The 13,150-nt window shown below is 38.2% G+C and overlaps 1 long non-coding RNA gene across 1 annotated transcript in view; it reads left to right on the forward strand.

Annotated features, from left to right (window-relative positions):
• The window catches only part of LOC309639216, an 800,045-nt gene that overhangs the window by 543,907 nt on the left and 242,988 nt on the right, over positions 1-13,150 (forward strand). The window lies entirely within an intron of this gene.

Genomic DNA, 13,150 nt, shown 5'->3' on the forward strand with positions numbered 1-13,150 from the left:
AAATCTAAATGAGATCCTTGGGGAGTAGAGTAATCTTGGTTGTAGGTTCTTCCCTTTCATCACTTTAAGTATATCATGTCACTCCCTTCTGGCTTGTAGAGTTTCTGCTGAGAAATCAGCTGTTAACCTTATGAGAGTTTCCTTGTATGTTACTTGTCATTTTCCCCTTGCCACTTTCCATAATTTTTCTTTGTCTTTAATTTTTGCCAATTTGATTAATATGTGTTTCGGCATGTTTCTCCTTGCGTTTATCCTGTATGGGACTCTCTGCGCTTCCTGGACTTGGCTGGCTATTTCCTTTCCCATGTTATGGAAGTTTTCGACTATAATCTCTTCAAATATTTTCTCTGGTCCTTTCTCTCTCTCTTCTCCTTCTGGGACCCCTATAATGTGAATGTTTTTGCATTTAATGTTGTCCCAGAGGTCTCTTAGGCTGTCTTCATTTCTTTTCATTCTTTTTTCTTTATTCTGTTCCACAGCAGTGAATTCCACCATTCTGTCTTCCAGGTCACTTATCCGTTCTTCTGCCTCAGTTATTCTGCTATTGATTCCTTCTAGTGTAGTTTTCACTTCAGTTTTTGTATTGTTCATCTCTGTTTGTTTGTTCTTTAATTCTTCTAGTTCTTTGTTAAACATTTCTTGCATCTTCTCGATCTTTGCCTCTATTCTTTTTCTGAGGTCCTGGATCATCTTCACTATCATTATTCTGATTCTTTTTCTGGAAGGTTGCCTATCTCCACTTCATTTAGTTGTTTTTCTGGGGTTTTATCTTGTTCCTTCATCTGGTATATAGCCCTCTGCCTTTGCATCTTGTCTATCTTTCTGTGAATGTGGTTCCCCCCCCCCCACACCGCAGGCTGCAGGATTATAGTTCTTATTGCTTCTGCTGTCTGGCTTCTGGTGGTTGAGGCTATCTAAGAGGCTTGATGGGAGGGAATGTTGGTGGGTAGAGCTGACTGTTGCTCTATTGAGCAGAGCTCAGTAAAACTTTAATCCACTTGACTTGATGGGTGGGGCTGGGTTCCCTCCCTGTTGGTTGTTTGGCCTGAGGCAACCCAACACTGAAGCCTACCTGGGCTCTTTGGTGGGGCTAATGACAGACTCTGAGAGGGCTTATGCCAAGGAGTACTCCCCAGAAATTCTGCTGCCAGTGTCCTTGTCCCCAGAGTGAAACAGAGCCACCCCCCGCCTCTGCAGGAGACCCTCCAACACTAGCAGTTAGGTCTTCTTCTGTCTCCCCTGGGGTCATGGCTCCTTCCCTTGGGTCCCAATGCATGCAGTACTTTGTGTGTGCCCTCCGAGAGTGGAGTCTTTTTCCCCAGTCTTGTCGAAGTCCTGCAATCAATTCCCACTAGGCTTCAAAGTCTGATTCTCTAGGAATTCCTCCTCCCGTTGCCGGACCCCCAAGTTGGGAAGCCTGACGTGGGGCTCAGAACCTTCACTCCAGTGGGTGGACTTCTGTGGTATAAGTGTTCCCCAGTGTGTGATTCACCAACCCCAGTTGTTATGGGATTTGATTTTACTGTGATTGCGCCCCTCCTACCATCTCATTGTGCCTTGTCCTTTGTCTTTGGATGTGGGGTATCTTTTCTGGTGAGTTCCAGTGTCTTCCTGTCGATGATTGTCCAGCAGCTAGTTGTGATTCTGGTATTCTTGCAAGAGGTAGTGAGAGCACGTCCTTCTACTCTACCATCTTGGTTCCTTCTCCCCAACCTGTCTTTATTAGCACCTTTAACATGCAGGCCCTGTGCCGGATAATGGGAATATGATGATATTGAGGTAAATGGTTTGATTTACCCAGACCTCTGAGGAAGCCTTCCTCTCTCTCACCAAAATCTCCTGAAAGCCTTTTGTTCAAACAATACAAAACCATGGAGTTTTGCTGTAATTCTCCATTTATACATGAAATCTCTGGCTTTTCTAATTCGCCAGCATGCATTATTTTGCTCCAAATACATAAAAACCCTATAAATTTGAAAAATCTTTCAGTTTAGGCTGCTTACACTGCCAGCTCACATTCTGAGCCCTCTGTATCCTCCAGAGGCCTCCTTGTTATGCGTCCTGTGTACTGGGGCATTATCAACAGTGCTGTATTAATGTTAAATGTGACGCAGACCAGCTTCCTGATGGATTGAAGCTAAGAGAGGAAATACCAAAAGTCTGAAGCTCACCGCATAAATCAGAAACTACTTCATGTTGTGACCATGATAAATACTTCTGAAAATATCTATGAGGAAAAGTTTAGAAGAGTCTTGGGGCACTTTATTATACCTGAATTAAAAAGCAGCCTTGCTAAAAATGAACTTTTCTCCAGGCCAGTATGCTTGTTGTTTTCTGTTTATAAATGAAGTATAGCAAAAACTCTATAAGGTATTTAAGAGATCTTGCAGTTCAAATCCAGCTTGCATTTTGCAAAGGGGTGGCCACCATATTAGGCAGACAGGGTTATTTTTCATAGAGCTAATAGATAAAGGTCCTAAGTGTTTGTCAATATCTTGTTTTCATGAACTATACCAATTTCCTTTTATCTTTTCATTTTGACGGATATCCCTTCTCTGTCAGATTCCAATAATAGCCTATTAAAGATTATTACTCAGTTTTGTTCAATATCTGGGAAGTTAAATATTTCATTCTTTGAGTTTATTATTTGGACTCCCATACAAGATCCCTGGAATGGGTTCTGAAGACCTAAAATTATGGTGGCAAATGGGTTAACTAAAATGACAGAATAGTTGGATTTCACTATCACAAAATCATAGGTCTGTTTCTGCAATGATATTATTTTCAACTCATTTCATACTTTGGTTAGAAATTGATCTCTTTTTTAGACAAGCTGAATTCATTTTGTTCCTCAAATTACTGATTTAGAGTTCATGGATGAACCTGGTGGGTTAGGATAGTTTTGTGAATAACAGTCTCCAAAGAACAAAATGGTCCTTTCCATTACAACAATCTAGAGAAAGAGTGTGTTGTGTTAGGAACACACACGTCCTGGACCGGAAATGTTCCCTTACCAAACTTAAGGAGTATCTTAAACTCCCTCATTTGTTAATAATAGCATAATAGTAATAGAAACAACCAACACAGGCCTTCAGACAATGAAGCTATGTTCTTAATTACCATACAATACTGATTCAGCTTCCTGGTTCATAAAAGAGGAAAAATGCTATATTGAATCCATTTAAAATAAGGTTAATAACTAAATAGAAACTCTATCTACTCTATATTAGTAGAGCAACATCACTAAAAGGTCCAGCTCTGGAGTCAACGTGACCATGGGCAGGCTACTTCAACTTACTCACCCTCAGTTTTCTTTTCTGGATAATAGAGATGCAAATAGTACCTTTATTATTTCATTTTATGAGTCAAATAATGTAAATAAAATTATTCCAATACTTTGTATAATGTTAGAGCTCAGAAAATGGCAAATTACATTAACACTATTATTATTATTATAACTGGTATATGCTACAGCATGTAGAAAAAAAAGTAAAAGCATTACACAGAATGGTCAAGGTGAATATTCAACAGTGATATGATTGAAGACTATCACTCGTCCCCTCCTGAAGACATTGAGAAGACATTAAGAATAACGTGTCATTCTACAGTTGGGAAAACACCAAAGCAAAGCCCAGAAGAAGCTAAGTAGCCTGGAGGTGGATGCCAAGAGGGAAAAGCCTCCTGCCTATTAGGTGTTAATTACATTGGAGCCAAAGGAGGTAATTTAAAAATCACACTGAGAAACATTTAATAAAATGAAACTTTACACAAGCAGTATATAAGTTGCTTAAATAATTCAGAGCCTTTTAATATTTAGCTGTAACTTTGTTGTGGGTGGGGGTAGTAGAGAATCAAGACAAGGAAATGCCCAAATCTGTGAGGATCACATTGAATCCAAGATGCCCTATTATAGAGGGGAAGATGTATCGACTGCGTGAATTACAAAGCACAAATTCTGTTCCAAAAGACAGGTGCAGATTCAGGTAATGTGAAGCAATAAACTAAATGCACTTGAAAAAGTGTTGGTAAAGTCAAATATATTTGAAACATACACACTTCAATGTTGTTTAATTTTGTTTATTATTTATCTGTACTTGGAGAAATCACCATATCCTCCCCAACACCACCACTACCACCACCTCACCATCGTCATGGTCCTATTGAATTTTGAAAAATAAAGCCTCAAAAAATCATGCTGTTAAGGGTTTGAGTTCTGGGGGGGGGGGTGGTTAACATTTTTTTAAATTGGAGTATAATTGCTTTACCGTGTTGTGTTAGTTTCTGCTGTACAACAAAGTGAATCAGCTATATGTATACATATATCCCCTCCCTCTTGGATCTCTCTCCCACTTCCCCATCCCACCCATCTAGTCATCACAGAGCACCGAGCTGAGCTCCCTGTGCTATACAGCAGGTTCCCACTAGCTGTCTACTTTACACATGGTTGTATATATGTGTCAATCTTAATCTTCCAATTCGTCCCACCCTTCCCTTCACGCCCTGTGTCCACACGTCCGTTCTCTACGTCTGTGTCTCTATTCCTGCGTTAGAAATAGGTTAATTGACTATTAACTCTCTTTGAAAAGCCATTTGAAAGCAATTGTGGAGTAAAGAAGGGAATGTTTTGAGGAATAGGTGCTAGTCTTGGATGGACATGTCCAGAAGTCTGGAAACCAATCCAGAAGAGTTTTCTTAGAATAGAGTCCACAGTCTGGTAACTGCCTGGACAAGTAGACTGAGTAGAGGTCACTTATGAGGGACATTTATTAAATGTCCAGGGAAGGGATCGAATTGAGGAGAACTTGCTAGTCAGTATTGCCATTTTCACTTAAGTGGGAATTAGTGCCTCCACCCAGAATTTCCCCCAGTCAGCCAGGAGTCCCCTTTTATTTGGAGTGAGAATAGTGCCTGCTCTGACCTGAATTGTTTCTCACCACATTATTTTATCATCTAATGAGGATGTTTCCTCACAAAGCCCCAAAGTTACAAGTTAAACAGTTGGGGAAATTATTAATTAAAAACAAAATTTTCTTCCAACCCAGAAAACCTCTCGAGAAAAATTGTAGAGAAAAGAGTTTATTGAAAAAGCATTAAACCAAAATGTCATGCACATCACAGGCAGTACTCTGAGAGACTACAAGACAGAAAGAAGTCTTAAGCATTTATAACCAGGTAAATACAACCTACTACCTACATGGTCTCTAGATAAACAACAATTAGTCCTCAAATAAGAGGGCACAACAGTACCATTTATTACAAACAAACTTACCCTAAATTTACCTGGTAATTGGAGTGACCACCCATGTTATTTAATTGATTTATACAAAGGAAAAATAAACTTCTCATATCTTTTTGACGGGAGGTAGTTTTGCAACTTGGAGCCCCGTGCCCACTGAAGCTAGGCTCTTACCATCCCACAGCAACTGAAAAATAGGGGTACTATCTCTGTTGATGTTTACTTTTCAAAGAGATAGCTCCCAGACCCTTAAGAAAGACACTCCTGGATTATAAATCTGGCAAGGGGCTTATTTAGTTTCTAGAAATTTTTACATACATTTCAAAGAGACAGAGAAAGAACTTACAAGTTTTCTAAAGTATATGCTCTAACAAAAGAGAAGGATGAGAAGATGTTCCCTATTTCCAACAGGGAAAATTAAGCCTCTTTTTTAAAAAATTTATTTAAATGGGGACCTTGGACCTCAATGTAATGGTGGAGAGGCATCCCCATGCTGGTGCTCATGGGTGGAATGAGTGACCATAGTAGGGCTCTCCCACCTGAAACAGCAACACAGGTGGTGACAATTCCAGTGAAGAGAATAGTGTCTGAAATATTTGCTCCTTAAAATGTTGTTGAAAAAAAATAATAAAAAGAAAACCCAACATGTAGCTTAAAGAAAAAGACACATGTATAATGCATTTTAATGCCCAGTTTCATTGTTTTGGGTCATTTAGAAAATGGTAATGATGTGATTATTTCTCTCTGGCTGGCCAACATGCCTTTTTCTCACCCAGTGGATTCTCAAACACTTCTTTCTTTCTTGTACTGAATTCAGAGACTCATTTTTCGTTTGTTTGCTTTTTCACCAGTGCATGGAAATTATAACGCTATCCCACAGTGCGTCAAGATAATTTACAAAACCTAATGAGAGAAAGGATGGGAAAATGTTTCTAAAGTTAAAGTGAAGTATTGCCATTGCTAAAAGTAAAATGGCTTGGGATAATTCAAAGAATGGTCACTCCAAAAGATACATTAGGCTTTTGAACACATTATACAGAAGATGTATTTAAACTGAACATCTGAATAGGTACTGGTTCCCTGTAAATGTTGATTAAATTGGCTTGTAAGGGGCAAGGGTGGGGGGAGCAGGAGAAGCATTTCTTATTGTAAGGCATCTCTCTCTTCCTCATGGATAACGCATAAAACAGCAACAGTTGTTTTCACTGGTGTTTGTCCTTGGAAAACTTTATGTTTACTATCTTTCATAAGCACTTGTGACCATCAAAGAAGACATTTTGTTTTAGGGGCTCCAAATCACCTATATCTTAAGATAAATCTGAATTTTTCTCACACCAATATCTCTGCCTGAACTAGAGTCCAAATATCTGACTTTGTTCTTGTGTAACTTAGGTTTTACAATCAAGTCAGAAACTTGATCTGATGAACGCATTAAGAGAAAAAGAAAACTTCCAGGATATGTCATAAAATAAGTAAATACAACCCAACTCCCACATCTTTCCTGTTTCTATCTAATATTCTGGGTAATTAAATTTATGTTTAGAATGATCCTAAAGCTTTGGAAAGTCTTTAGAATGTTAATCATGTTGTCAATGATATTCCACAACATTTTAGTGGACATTGATTTCATTGTACCTCATTTCTTTGGAAACTGATAATCTAAGTATAAAATGGTTAATCCTGATTAAGCAGACTATACATGTGATTGGAATATTCTTTTTTGTAAACACATTCCAGGAAAAATGATAGTTGACTACTCATAATATTTTTTGTTAAAATAACAAAATATATAGATATTGTAGGCTGGCTTTTCATCAAACTGATGTCTGAGCATCATATGGGTGGATCCAAAAGGTCCCTAGAACCCAGACACCACACACAAATGCTAAAATGCTGTGATTACACAAGGATAGTCACTCAGTTTGGCTATTGTTTACAAATTGTAAAGACACCTATATATCAGCCACCAGGAACAACTTAAATATTTTCCCTTTTGATTCTTTACACCAAATGTTGACCAAGCAGAATGCGATATTGTCACCCAATATGTTTTAATAAAAATAGTCAAGAAAAGATATATCTATATTATTCCTAAAGTATATGCCGGTGATACAGAATGTATGAAGTAGTTTGTAAACACACCAGCAGTGATCCATCTTCTAACAGATGGTGAAAACTGGGCTGTACTTTTAGCTCAATTTTAATAATAAACTCTTTGAGAACAACAAGGCTGGCTTCAAGAAGGAGCAGCTGGCAAAGACAAAATAAATAGAATGTATTCAAGGTTGGTCTAAATAGGTCTCCAGAGCATTTCTGCATGACTGGCTTTATGGATTCCCACTAGGCCTTATCCCTCAGACAAACTGTAATGTTTCACATGATCCACCACATCCTTAAAATGAATGCACAGACAATGTCCTGGAAGTAAAAGTCCTCTTGTGACAATTGCCCTTTCCAACTTGTGTTTCAAACTTGAAGGGAAAAAAATAAATTAAATGCATTCCACTGAATATTACATTCATTCCTTGTTAACAAAAATATGCTCAAAAGATAAAAACATTTGTCTTAATTCAGAAAGGGTTTTTTAGGAGAAGGAATGAAATTCAAGTTTATGTTTGTTTTTAAATAAATTTATTGTACACCAGTTATTGAGTGTGATACCTTTATGTTTACTTTACTATTGATACTCAATCTAAATATAAACTTGAGCAGTTTTTTCAAGTCAAATGTCAGTGGGACAATTATGGAGAAATCCCTGTAGTGTTCCTGCTGATACCTGGTAATGCTACAATCTTAGACGTCTGCAGCAACTAAGATCAGATAACACTGGTAAATGACAGAGATTGCCACACCTATTTTGTATGTCTTTTCCTCTAAAGAACACTATCTCCTAACAAGAATGTGCAGGACACTCACTAAAGAGAAAATGAAGCCCAGGATAGAAAACATGGAAAGAGTATTATCCAGTTGTTTTCAAGGAGCTTAATGTCAATTGCTGGTAAAAATCTAGAGCTGGTTATTAAGCACATAGATTTTGAAGGTAATCACTGGGACAACAAACCTAAATTAATAAAGAAAAATCAGGCAACACTCACTATAGCAGAGACTAACTAACATACTGCTAGAGAATGGAAGCTTTTCTGTGAATTAAGAGCCTTTTGTGTCCATGAGAACTGCATTTGAATCATAGCTCAGACACATACTAGGTGGCTGATGCTGCGTAAGTTATTCGCATGCCTGAGCCTCAATTTTCTCATATGTGAGATTGCTATAGTAACTGTAATTGTGTATAGGATTAATATTTCAATGAGTTCATGATGTAAAGAGTATATCTTTACATACTATATCCTCCAGAAGTGTGGGAATACTTACTATTAATATGCAAAAGTTTTTAAAAGGAGAGTCTAGAGTTAGAAATAATTGTGAAAGATCTTAAATGAACTTTGAACCATTGGGAGCCTGATTAACATTTGTAGAAAGTCTTTTATTGTCACAGAAAGGAGGGGATGGTGACTCGTGCTGTTATTCCTACTTCATAGAAAGGCTGTTTAGACACAGAGGGTTCTCAGCCCAACTATCCCACAAGTTAGGGATAATATTTGCTTTTGTCTGCTTCCAAATTACAACCATTATAAAACATCTTGACCTAAACTATGAACCCATTATTTAAAATGCCAATTAAATGTCATTACAATATAACCTTTCTAGCTCTTAACCCTGAGGAATCTGGAATAAATGAGGAAAACAATCAAAAAGCATTGACCAATTTTAAGCCAAGAGTGAAGATTCTAAGGCTGATGGGTTTTAGTGGTATTTTCCCCTGTAACAATATCCATTTTACTGGATTGTTCTGTGAGATCTGCTTTCCAAAATGGTATCAAAGTAGAACAATCTATAAAAGTAGCTTGGACTATTTATTTTTCTCATTATCCTTAGAAAAATACTCAGTTCAGAAAATCATGAGCTTGTAGTGGCTTGCTATTAAATCCAGTTTTATCTACTGATGATAGTTTCTTCTGTTTTAAAATAGAAGAGAGAGCTTTGATGATCATGGTCACACGGTATAAGTACTGAGGCCATATGCTGTCCGCTGCCCTTATTCAGGAGATCATTTGTTCACAGCTCCCATCTTTGCAACGTCTGATTATCTCAATTATTGGCAATGGTTCTTAGAAAGGGGAGAACAGTCCTTCCATTAACATCTGAAGGAAGTAGCTTGCTGAGAAGCTCCACCCATCTATCAATCATAATGAGCCAGATCTCTTTTCAAAGGCATTCCTGCAGTGAGAACTCATTCAAGTGTCAAAGCATAGTTATAATGGAAAAGTTGATTTTTACCCTAGTAGTCTTGAAAGTCTGAGGATTAAACTTGATTACCCAGATCCTAATAAAATGTAAAAGCCCAGAATGTATCATGAATTGTAGAGAAATCCCCTAGATGGGGAGGGGGGAGGTAATGTATAACATATTAGAAGACCCTCAGACCAGTCATAAGAGAACCTGAAAAAAATCATTGAGACACTGTCAAGAGTGGGGATCAGAACACTGATTACAGGGAAGGTGGCTGATGTTAGTAGTAGAACTGTCACCTGTGCCCTCAAGGATGATGAGGAATATCTGTATCCTCAGAGTAAAAGAATACAGGAAAAAAGCTATCCAGGGTATAAAAGGCAAAGTCACACAAACAGGCTGCAGACTTGGGTGTGGGTTATTCCTAGGGGTTTCTTATTTCAGTAAGGAGAGAAGGCATGGTGTGGATAATGGATCATACCTGCTGGGGAAAGGGATGCATCCTCAGTAAGCCAGGTCTAGAGAGGTACCTGTGGAACAGAAAAGAAGCTACTCTCAGTAAGGTCGACCTCTAGTTCAGGGGCAAGAAGTATGCTATGGTTGCCTCCCCTTAACTCTGCCCATCACCTCAGCCTGTCCACCCTAACCTGGCCTGTTGCTCAGGCCTACAGTCATAGCACAGTATCAGTGCCCACAATCAGAAAAAAGGCCCTCTGTTCTCATGGGTTTCAGGGCATGCTACACCAAAATATGGCTCCTTGGCATACTGAATATTTCAGGCTGAAGGAATTTGAGAAATAGCATGTGTAGGAGGGACTTTCTGACCTTCCCCTGAAGCAAGTGTTAAAACCCTCATGTGAGAGGTACCCTCCCTCCCTATACCTGAAGAAAAGGAATACCCTTATGTGGACTAAAAATTTCTGCCTGCCATTTCAGCAAACAAAGAGCAAATGTTGCCAGCCATCAAGCCATCAGTCACTGCAGCTACCACAGTGGCTCCCTGAGGGGAATTCAGGATGGAGTAAAATAGGATACTGATCCTAGATAGTTAAGATGCGTATCAAAGTAATAATTTCAGTGAGCCCAGACTCTTGGATCTCCCCAAGCATAGAAAGCACTAAAATCGTGAAGTTCAGATGCCTGTTTTTTTGTGATTAGCAGTATTCTTTTGATGTTTGATACATTTTTTTTTTTTCCAGCAAAAACTCCTATATGTCCTGATTCCTCCCTTTCCTCTTTGGAAGAGTTCCTCCGAGCTATCTGAGAGGCTGTCTCCTGGGATATAGTCCTCTGTAAGGTCCACGAATAAACATAACTCTCAACATTTAGATTACACTTTGTTTTTCCAGTCGATGATTTTGGTGACCAACAAAGGGACACAGAGCAGACTTCTTTCCTTCAGCTGAACTCTACAAGGAACCAGACCTTTGGTACCAGCAGAGGCTTTTTGTGCCTGTCCACCTTCTCAGAGAGTCCAGACAAATTTGGGTGGGTCTTTCTGGGTCTTGGATCTCCCATTATTGGCTGATGATCCTAAGTTTTATTTGGTGGTGTTAAGCTACTCTCTGGATGAGTAGGTTTTCCTTGAAACTTAGTTTCAAGAAGAGGTACCTGGGTTATCCTCAGTTGAAAGACACTCTGTGAGGGGAACCACTGACTGAAACCACCCGCCCTGGCCAAGCAAGATGGTAACCCCTTGCATGAGTTATCTTACAACAGAAGGTCCTGGTAAGGAACATGGAACTAACAAGTTACCACCAACCGGAAGAATTCGGGAAAGGTCAAAAAGAGAGAGGAAACACCAGTCCACATGGCTTAACAACCTCCCAGAATCCTTCTCACTGGGATCCATCTTGGCTGAGTGATGCGTGCACCACCAGGAGGGACCCTGAGTCAGAATGATTGGCCAGAGACAGCCCAGAAACTAACCCCATTACCATAAAACCGGTGACTGTAAGCCATGTGGCAGAGCAGTTCTCCTGGGTTCCCTTACCCTGCTACTCTCTGCCCAGGCTCCCCCTCCTAATAAAGTCTCTTGCTTTGTCAGCACGTGTGTCTCCTTGGACAATTCATTTCTGAGTGTTAGACAAGAGCTCACTTTTGGGCCCTGGAAGGGGTCCCCCTTTCTGCAACAACTCAGTGGGTTATTCTCAGTTGAAAGACACTAAGAAGACTATTTTGGGGAGAAAACTTTCTAGATCTTGTGAAGGCTACATCCTTTGTATTCTCTTGTGGGGACGCCTCTTGCATCTTCTTGGTTTGAGTCACTATTAAGATACTACCCATCAATGGCCAGATGATAGATCCTTTAAATTAGAGAAACTTCTAAATTGGTAAATTTTTAGAGAGCTCTCATTATAACCAGCTGTTTTACTGGTACTTATAAAAAAACAAAATATTAATAGAAGGTCGATATATATAGTGGCTAACATGAGAACTTCCTTAGTTTAAAACAAACAAACAAACAAACAAAAAAACGGTTTGAGAAGCCTTATTTGTGGTCTGGGCTTTCCCTCAATGGGTCTTACGCATCCTAATAAAACATCAGATTAATTGTTAATTAGGTTGATTAAGAAGAAGCTGAGGGAAAAATCAAGAGACTTCTTCCCAAAAAGGTGAAAATTTTAAAGGGACTCATCCCAACAGGACAGAAGTCTTTAGATGGCTATTAAGAAATGGGATAACTAAAACAGATATTAAAAGGATTAAAACAAAAGATTTTGATACAAAACTACCTAAGGTTAAATGGGCTAAAGGGATCCCTTATCAGTCCCTAACATTAAAGGACCCCAAACAGGTCTGCTCTAGTTACCCCTTTATATATAATATATATTATATATTCTATATATATTCTATATATATATATTTATATATATATATATATATATATATATATATATATATAAAATATACATATTAAGCTGGAAGAAAATTACACTGGAGTGCCTAGCCAGAAATTGTTTGGGGCAACAGTTATGAACTAGAAAGTTTATAGTGTAATACTTAAGTTTTAAAGTGAAGCTACGAGATCTCTAGTTACGTCTGTTTGTCTGTCTGTGTGTACATTATACATATGTATTAAAGTTAGCTTAGGTTTTGGTTTAATTGGTGAGGGCATGTCTTTGGAGTCATCAATATGATGTTACCTGTATTATACCTAGGTTTACTGAGGGTAAATAAGTTTATGTTATTTCTGTTGCAGAGTTTGTCAGGAAAAAAAATTTTTTTGGTATGATGATATTTTCATAAGTTATAAAATAGAGGTAAATGAGATAAGAGTTTTTCAGGTGAACTCTTTAGGAATAATTATATTTTGGGTATGTCTATCCAAAATAGTTTCTCCAGAATTTTGGCAACCTCAAACTTAGAGTTTTGCTAAGTTAAGTTAAATTATGGAATTTATTGAATATCCAGATCATTTTGAATAAGATAAAATACTGGAACATTGACTGTTAAACAGGTCTAAGTTTACCTACTTTTGTCTTCTTATGAGAGGGAAACTAAAAATGTTTGGGTTTATTAGACACATATTTTGTATCACATTGAGGAAATAAATTTTGCTATAAGAAGATATACATTTCTAGAAGTTATGGAATACGCTTATTTTGACAATCAGGAAATACT

The sequence above is a fragment of the Balaenoptera physalus genome (genome assembly GCF_965194825.1).
Source record: "Balaenoptera physalus genome assembly, chromosome: 12".
Classification (NCBI taxonomy): domain Eukaryota; kingdom Metazoa; phylum Chordata; class Mammalia; order Artiodactyla; family Balaenopteridae; genus Balaenoptera; species Balaenoptera physalus.